General features: G+C 39.2%; 1 non-coding gene across 1 annotated transcript; it reads right to left on the reverse strand.

The window, feature by feature from the left end:
- Window positions 1–291: 291 nt before the first annotated feature.
- LOC122065464 lies at window positions 292–398 on the reverse strand. The gene has a single exon (XR_006136017.1). It is a non-coding gene; the product is annotated as a small nucleolar RNA R71 (small nucleolar RNA).
- Window positions 399–7,572: the final 7,174 nt, after the last annotated feature.

Here is a 7,572-nt window from a genome sequence, read left to right on the forward strand (position 1 = left end):
GCCCAGGGCAATAATTTTGAACTCAAATCTCAATACATCACTATGTTTCCCCACTTCCACAGGTTGACCTCTGAGGATACATACCTATTTCTAAGGGAATTTGAAGAGGTATGTGTTCTAATTAAGATCCAACAACTTTCTGATGATGCTGTTAAGCTTAGGTTTATCACTTTTGCATTAAAAGACCAAGCTAAGAAGTGATTGTATAGGTTACCCAAAAATTCCATAACCTCATGAGAACAGTTCACAGTTATCTTCCTTAAGAAGCTTTTCCCAACTCACCAGACCAATAAGTTTAGAAGTGATATCCTTCAGTTTAGGCAAAAGCCTAGTGAGTCATTTTCCAAACTTATGGAGAGATTCAAGGATCTACTCCAAGAATGCCCTCACCATGGCCTAGACCTATGGCATTTATGTCAAATAATTTATGAGGGTATTGATTACCCAACTAAACAAATGATAGAGTCTATATGCCCTGAGGGATTCATATCCTTTACAGATGAAGGAAAGGCATGAGAATTCTTACTTGACTTAGTTGACAAAACCCATGAGTGGGATTCAACCCAAGAGAGTGAAAGAACCATAGGAGGAAAAGGATATTTTGTGGATGTGATAGTAGCCATGAAAAAACATTTGGATAGCCTAATCAAGAGAATTGAGGTTATTGTTCCTAGAGAGCCATCATCAGTCAATTTGATTAAGATTTGTGCTTGGTGACAGTCCCCTGAACATCTCCTAGAAGAATGCCCCAACACCTCTGGGGGCACTTCTAATGATAGTGTTAATGCCTTATACCAGAATAATCCATATAGTAATACCCACAATCCAGGATGGAGAAATCATCCAAATTTTTCTTGGAATCAGGGCAACCAAGCAGGGCGTTCCAATTTCTATAATCAAGGTCAACCTGGACTCCAAAGGCCTCCCTTTGCACAATAATATTTTTCTTAAAATACTTTTCCTAGGTCAAATGTAGGACCTCAGGCTAGTTTTCCTAGGGCCCCTCTCCTATCATCTTATCAAAAACCCCCTGGGTTTACCAACACTGGAGAGGTAAGTAGAATAAGTGACTTGGAAAAAAATATGACTCTCCTCATGACAAGCCATTAAAATCTTATGAGAGAACTTACTCAAGTTGTCTAATTATATGTGAGAGGGAGCAAGGAACTTTACCCAGTTAACCAGAGCCTAACCCTAGGCATCATCAGCCTGTTAGTTCACAAATATCAACTAATGCACCACTGAATATAGTACAAGGTCAGACCCAACAAGGGACCTCTAACCAATGTAATGTTGTTTATGCCCTTAGGAGTGGTAGAGAGTACCAACAGAGCGATCCTAAATCTTCCTCATCTATTACTCATGTTAACACTCCTTCAGTTGAGGACACAAGTGTGCCTCTTATTTTAGGTTCGTCTGATGAACCTAAAGATTTTTTTGAAACTAAAGATGATTTGGTTGAGGAAACCAAAAATGATTCTTCTGAACAGGGGCAAATCCCTAACAGTCCTTATGTTCATCCTGTCCCATTTCCTAATCGCTTGGTAAACAAAAGGAAGACTACTTCCATAGACAAAATTTTAGAAGTCTTCAAAAAGGTAGAAGTGAACATCCCCCTTCTGGATGCCATATCCCAGATCCCCGCCTATGCAAAGGTACTAAAAGATTTGTGCACTCACAAACGTATCACTAGTGTACCCAAAAAGGTGTTCTTGGCAGGTAACATTAGTTCCATAATTACTCAGCCTATAGCAACGAAGTATAAGGATCCAGGGAGCCCTACCATATCTTGTGTCATAGGCAACACCTACATTGAGCATGCCTTACTTGACCTTGGTGCAAGTGTGAATCTCAAACATATAACCTATTCACCCCCCCTCAAGGTTATTTCAACCCTAAAACCTAAACCCTAAACCCTAACCCCAAAACCCAAATCCTAAAACCCTAAACCATAAATCCTAAACCCTACACACAAAACCCTATACCCTAAACACTAAACCTTAAACCGTAAACCCCAAACAATAAAAACTAAACCAAAAACGCTAAAACCTAAACCCTAAAAAGTAAACCCTCAACCTCCAAGCCTGAAGCCTCTACCCTAACTGCTAAACCCTAGGCCCTTAGCCATAAACCCAAAACCCAAAACCGTAAACCCTAAACCTTAAACCCTAAACCCTAAACCCTAAACCCTAAAACCTAAACCCTAAACCGTAAATCCTAAAACCAAAACCATTAACCCTGAACCCAAAACGCAAAACCCAAATCCCTAAACCTTAGACCATAAACCACAAACCCAAAACCCTAAAGCTAATACCCAAAATCCAGAACCATAAACCCTAAATCGTGATCCCTAAAGTCTAAACCCTAAGCCCCAAATCCTAAATCCAAAACTCCAAACCGGAAACCATAGACACTAAACCCTAAAACCTAAACCCTAATCCCTTAACCGTAAACCCGAAACCATAAACCATATACCCTAAACCCCAAACCCTAAAACCTTTAACCTTAAACCCTAGACCCAAAACCTAAAACCCTAAGTCCTAAACTATAAACCCTAAATCCTAAACCCCACTCCTTAAACCCTAGACCCTAACCAAAACACTAAACCATAAACACTAACCCCAAACCCTATAACCATAAACCTAAAACTATTAAACCCTACAACCTAAACAGTAAACCCTAAACCCCATACCTTAAACCCTAATCCCTAAACTCAAAACCCAAAACCATAGACAGAAACCATAAAACGTAAACCCTAACCCCTTGAACCTAAACCTAAAACACTAACACCTAAACCCTTAACCTAAACAATAAACACAAAACCCTAAACCTTAAAGCGTAAAGCCTCTACTCTAAAATCGAAACACTAAACCCTAAAACCTAAACCGTAAACCCTCAACACTAAACCCTAAACCGTAAACCCTAAACACTAAACCCTAAACCCTAAACGTGAAACCCTAAATCCTGAAACTTAAACCATTAACCCTAAACCCTAAACCCTAAGTCTAAATCCCAAAACATTAAACCTTAAACCCTAAAACCTCAACACTAACCCTAGACCCCAAATCCTGAAGCCAAAAGCCAAAAGCCGAAACCTTAAACACTACACCTTCAATCCAGAACCCTGAACGCAAAACCACAACCCATATACCCTGAAACCTAAACCCTAAACCCAAAACAAAAATCCCTAAACCCTAAACCTAAAACCCTAAACCCTACAAACAAAAGACTATACCCTAATCCCTACAAATTAAACCCTAACCCTAAACACTAAACACAAAATTGTAAACTCGAACCATAAAAACTAAACCCTCAATAGCAAAACCTATACCCTAAATAGTAAACCCTAAACCTTAAAGCCTGAAGCCTCGACCCTGAACTCTAAACCCTAGGCCCTTAGCCCCAAACCCAAAACCCAAAACCCAAAACCGTAAACCCTAAACCCTAAACCCAAAATCTTGAAACCAAAACCATTCACCCTAAACCTAAAACGCAAAGCCCAAATTCCAAAACCCGAAACCCAAAACCCTAAACCCTAAACCCTAAACAATAAACCCTAAAACTTAAAGCGTTAAAGCCTCTACCCTAAACTCTAAACCCTAAACCGTAAACCCTAAACCCAAAACCCTAAACCCAAAACCCTAAGACTAAACCCTAAACACTCTTCCCTAAATCCAAAGCCCTAAACCCAAAACCATAAACCATAGACCCTAAACCCTAAACCCTAAAACTTAAACCCTAAACTCTAAACATAAACCCAACTCCCTGCTCCCTAAACCTAAAATCCTAAACCCTACACCCTAAACCCTACACCCTAAACCCTAGACCCTAAATCCTAAACCCCAAACCGAAAACTCTAAGCCCTAGATCCAAAACACCAAACCCTAAATCCCAAACCATAAACCCTAAACCCTAAAACCTACACCATAATCCATAAACCCCAAACCTTAAAACCCCAAACCCTAAACCTATACCCGAAACGATAAACCCTAGACCATTAGCCCTAAACCAAAAACCCTAAACCCTAAACCATACCATACCAAAAAAAAACCCTGAACCCTGAAACCTAAACCCTAAACTCTAAATCCTAATACCTAAACCATATTCCCTAAACCAAAAACCCTAAACCCCAAACCCTAAAGACTAAACTATAAACCATATGCACTAAACCCTCAACCCTAAACCCTAAACCCTAAACCCTAAAGCCAAAACCCAAAATCCTAAACCCAAAACTTCAAACCCGAAACCATAGGCCCTAAGCCCTAACACCTAAACCCTAATACCTTAACCCTAAACCCTAAACCCTAATACCTTAACCCTAAACCCTAAACCCTAAGCCATAAACCGTAAACCTCAAACCCAATAACCTTAAACCCAAAACCCAAAAAAAAAACCCAAAGTCTTATACCATAAACCCTAAATCCTAAACCCCAAACCCTAAACCCTAGACCCTAAATTCAATACACTATACCCTAAACCGTAAACCCTAAACCCCAAACCCTAAAACCCTAAACACTAAACCCTAAACCTAAAACCATAAACCCCACAACCTAAACACAAAACCCTAGACCCTAAACCCTAAACCCTAATCCCCAAACAAAAAAACCCGAAACCATATATAGAAAACCATAAAACGTAAACCCTAATTCCTTAACCCTAACACTAAAACCCTAACGCCTAAACCCTTAACCTAAACCCTAAACACTAATCCCTAAAAACCTTAGAGCCTAAAGCCTCTACCCTAAAATCGAAACATTAAACCCTAAACCCTAAACATTAATCCCTAAACCGTAAAACCTCAATACTAAACCCTAAACTGTAAACCCTTAACACTAAACCCCAAACCCTAAACCCTAAACACAAAACCTTGAATCCTAAAACCTAAACCATTAACCCAAAACCCTTAAACCCTAAGTCCAAATCCCTGAACATTAAACCTAAAAACCTAAAACCTAAACCTGAACCCTAAACGCCAAATCCAAAAGCCAAAACTTAAAACCCAAAACCCTAAACACTACACCATAAATCCAAAACCCTGAACCCAAAACAAAAAACCATATACCCTAAACCCTAAACCCAAAAACCTAAACCCTAAACCCTAAACCCAAAACTGTAATCCCAAAACCTGAAACCTAAAACCCAAAAGCCTAAACCCTAAACTCTACACACAAAATCCTATACCCTTAACCCTAAACCCTACATATTAGACCCAAAACCCAAAACTCTAAACCCTAAATTGTAAACCCTGAACCATAAGCACTAAACCCTAAACCCTAAAACCTAAACCTTAAACATTAAACCCTAAATATTAAATCCTGAAGCCTCTTCCCTAAAATCTAAACCCTAGCCCCTAAAGCCTAAACCCAAAACCCAAAACCGTAAACCCTAAACACTAAACCCAAGCCCCGAAACCCTAAACCCAAAACCAAAAACCGTAAACCCTAAACAGTAAACCCTAACCCAAAACCCTAAACCCTAAAGACTAAACCCTGAACACTCTACCCTAAATACAAAGCCCTAAACCCAAAACCATTAACCATAAACCCTAAACCAAAAACCCTAAAACTTAAACCCTATACCCTAAACAATAAACCCTAATCCCTATACCCAAAATCTAAAACCTAACCCTAAACCTGAAACACTAAACCCTAAACCCCACACCCTAAACCGTATACCCTAAATCCAATACCCTATACCCTAAACCAAAAACCCAAAACCCTAAACCCTAAAACCCTAAACACTAAACCCTATACCTAAAACCATAAACCCCACAACCTAAACACTAAACCCTAAACCCTAATCCCCAAACTCAAAACCTGAAACCATAAACAGAAAACCAAAAATCGTAAACCCTAATTCCTTAACCCAAACCCTAAAACCCTAACAACTAAACCATAAAACACTAAACCCTAAACCTTAAAGCCTAAAGCCTCTACCCTAAAATCGAAACATTAAACCCTAAACCCTAAACATTATTGCCTAAACCGTAAACCCTCAACACTAAACCTTAAACCGTAAACCCTAAACACTAAACAATAAACCATAAACCCTAAACCCTAAACACGAAACCTTGAATCGTGAAACCTAAACCATTAACCAAAAACCCTTAAACCCTAAGTCCAAATCCCTGAACATTAAACCTAAAACCCTAAAACCTCAATCTAAACCCTAAACCCAAAGTCCAAAAGCCAAAAGCCAAAAGCCAAAACCCTAAACACTACACCCTAACTACAAAAGCCTGAACCCAAAACCAAAAGCCATATACCCTAAACCCTAAACCCTCAACCCTAAAACTTAAACCCTAAACCCAAAACCCAAAACCCTAATCCCTAAACCATAAACCTGAAACCATAAACCCTAAATCCTAAACTCTACACACTAAACCCTATACCCTAAACCCTGAACCCTACATATTAGACCCAAAACGCAAAACTCTAAACCACAAATTGTAAACCCTAAACCATAAACACTAAACTAGAAACCCTAAAACCTAAACCTTAAACAGTAAACCCTAAACCTTAATGCCTGAAGCCTCTTCCGTAAACTCTAAACCCTAGCACCTAAACCCTAAAACTAAAACTCAAAACCCAAAACCGTCAACCCTAAACACTAAACCCTAACCCAAAACCCTGAACCCTAAGGACTAAACATTAAACACTCTATCCTAAATACAAAGCCCTAAGCCCAAAACCATAAACCATAAACCATAAACCATAAACCATAAACCATAAACCCTAAACCATAAACCTTAAACCCTAAACCCTAAACCCTGAACCATAAACCCTAATCCCTACACCCAAAACCTAAAACCCTAAACACTAAACCTGAAACAGTAAACCCTAAACCCTAAACCCTACACCCTAAACCCAAAACCCCGAATCCTAAACCCCGAACCCTAAAACCTAAGCGCTAGATCCTAAATCCCAAACCCTAAACCCTAAACAATCAACCCTAAACCCTAAAACCTACACCATAAACATTAAACCCCAAACCCTAAAACCTTAAACCCTAAACCTAAACCCGAAACCATAAACCTAGACAATTAAACCTAAACCCGAAACCCTAAACCTAAAACCCTAACCCCTAAAACCTAAACCCGAAACCCGAAACCCTAAACCCAAAACCCTAACCCCTAAAACCTAAACCCTAAACCCTACACCCTTAACCCTAATACCTAATCGTTAATCCCTAAAACTAAAACCCTAAGCCCTAAACACTAAAGACAAAATTGTAAACCCTACACACTAAACCCTAAACCCTAAGCCCTAAACCCTAAACTCTGAAGCCAAAACCCAAAATCCTGAATTATAGACCCCAAATCCAAAACTCAAAACTCCAAACCTAAAACCATAGACACTAAACCCTAAAACCTAAACCCTAATACCTTAACCATAAACCCTAAAACCAAAACTAGAAATCCTAAACCCCAGACCCTAAAACCTTAAACCCTAAGCCCTAGAAAACCCAAAACCCCAAGTCCTAAACCATAAACCCTAAATCCTAAACCCTAAATCCTAAATACTAAACCCCAAACCATAAACCCCAGACACTAAATCCAAAACCCTAAATCCT

This window comes from Macadamia integrifolia, unplaced genomic scaffold (genome assembly GCF_013358625.1).
Source record: "Macadamia integrifolia cultivar HAES 741 unplaced genomic scaffold, SCU_Mint_v3 scaffold2026, whole genome shotgun sequence".
In the NCBI taxonomy this organism is placed as follows: Eukaryota; Viridiplantae; Streptophyta; class Magnoliopsida; order Proteales; family Proteaceae; genus Macadamia; species Macadamia integrifolia.